Consider the following 1,845-nt stretch of genomic DNA (forward strand, 5'->3'; position numbering starts at 1 on the left):
ACTCCACCCCTTCCCCAAATCCCCAGCCCCGCCTCCTCCCCAGGCGTGACGCATTCCCCCCCACCCATTGCTTCCTGCGGGCCCCCCCGCGACCTCCCGCCCTAGCTCACCTTCGCCCCGCCTGCTCCCCCAGGCGTGCCGCCGCTCCGCTCCCCCCCCCCCCCCAATCAGGCGAGGGAGGGCGGAGAAGCAGGGCGGTGGTGCGTTCAGGGGAGCAGGCGGAGCGGAGGTGAGATGGGGGGGCGCAGGAAGTAATGGGGGGGTAGAGGAACCACTGCCCGCTCCAGCTCACCTCCGCCACCTCCCCCGAGCGCCCCGCCGCTCGGCTTCTCCTCCCTCCCAGCCTTGCTGCGCGAAACAGCTGTTTCGCACGCGGCAAGCCTGGGAGGGAGGGGGGAGAAGCGGAGTGGTGGCGGCGCGCTCGGGGGAGCAGGCGGAGGCAAGCTGGGGTGGTGAGCTGGGGCGGCGGGTGCACTTTTTCCTCCATGCCCCAGAGTCGGCGCCTATGATTGCCAGCGCCAGAATGCCGCCCCTAGAAATGTGCCGCCACAAGCACCTGCTTGTTTTGCTGGTGCCTGGAGCTGGCCCTGGGAGAGGGGATGGGAGCCAGTCCAGATCAGAAGAACAGGTCAGCCACCGATTCGCCACTCGCATCCTCAGCCCCGCTCCCCCGGCTTGCCTCCTCAGCTCCCCCACTGGCTCGTCTACTTACCCCCCGCCACTGCCCGCCCGCTCGCCTCCTCAGCCCCCCCTCCCCCGCCACCAGCTCACCTGCCCCCCCGCCACTGCCCGCCCGCTCGCCTACTCAGCCCCCCTCCCTCACTCGCCGCTTGCCTACTCACCCACCCCCCCCGCAGGCTGCACAGTGAGCCCATCTACTCAACCCCCACGGGCCGCACAGTGAGTCCATGCGGGCCGCATGTTGTGCAGGCCTAGACTAGATGATCATAGTGGTCCCTTCTGGTCTAGATTCACAGTTTACAAGGAGCAGTGGTAGAAGAGAAAGGGTTGGCTTTTCCTTGCCATACCTCTGCTCATCTGGGTACAATAAGTGTATAAGAATGGTTTCTGTTCTCTAAAACAAATATACATAGGTGGCAAGTTAAATATAGAGAGCACAGGTACAACATTTAGGGCTCAACAAATTGAACACATAACTTTATTATTTCAAATCAACTTAAGTACTGTCCCAAATCCCCCCATCAGACTACTGCCAAAGGTAAAACTGGAGTGGGTGTAGGAAAAAAACAAGAGCTAAGATGCAGGAAAAGTGCAGAACCTTGAAAGTGAGGATGTGAAGGTTGCTTTTAGGATACCAGATCTCTGGTGTTTATTTCATATCTTTCACTTACCAGTGAACAACTGCCAAGAAAAAAAAAAAAAAAAAAAAACATTCCTTCCAGTTGACAGAATTGAAAATGAATGTGGGGGTGTTAGTCCTCACTGAGGACTTTTTAAATTCTCTGCTTTCAATTTCCCCTCCACCCCACTCCCTTAAGGATGCACATTGTGGTTCTTTTTTTTGGCTAAAGAGCGATGTATGAGTTCTCAAGGGAATCCCACACTTTGCTTGGCCACAGTGTCAGCTGCAGAGCAACTCTGCCCTATCACAGGTCTCCCTAACTTATCAGCCTGGAGAAGAACTAACTGAGACTAGAAACTGATGCTGGGTACTCATGAGTAAGGCTACGATTTAGTCACGCTTATTTTTAGTAAAAGTCACGGACAGGTCACAGGCCATAAACAAAAATTCACAGCCCGTGACCTGTCCATGATGTTTACTATATACCCCTGACTAAAACTGGGGGGGAGGCGAGGGAGCTCAGGGGAACGGCCTGGGGGGGC

At 56.7% G+C, this 1,845-nt stretch overlaps 1 protein-coding gene across 2 annotated transcripts in view; it reads right to left on the reverse strand.

Annotated features, from left to right (window-relative positions):
- Positions 1-1,845, reverse strand: part of TMEM181 (transmembrane protein 181) — a 48,093-nt gene that overhangs the window by 32,615 nt on the left and 13,633 nt on the right. The gene's annotated exons all lie outside the window — the stretch shown is intronic.

This window comes from Terrapene carolina, unplaced genomic scaffold, assembly GCF_002925995.2.
Source record: "Terrapene carolina triunguis isolate 2854851 unplaced genomic scaffold, T_m_triunguis-2.0 Scaffold85, whole genome shotgun sequence".
Classification (NCBI taxonomy): domain Eukaryota; kingdom Metazoa; phylum Chordata; order Testudines; family Emydidae; genus Terrapene; species Terrapene triunguis.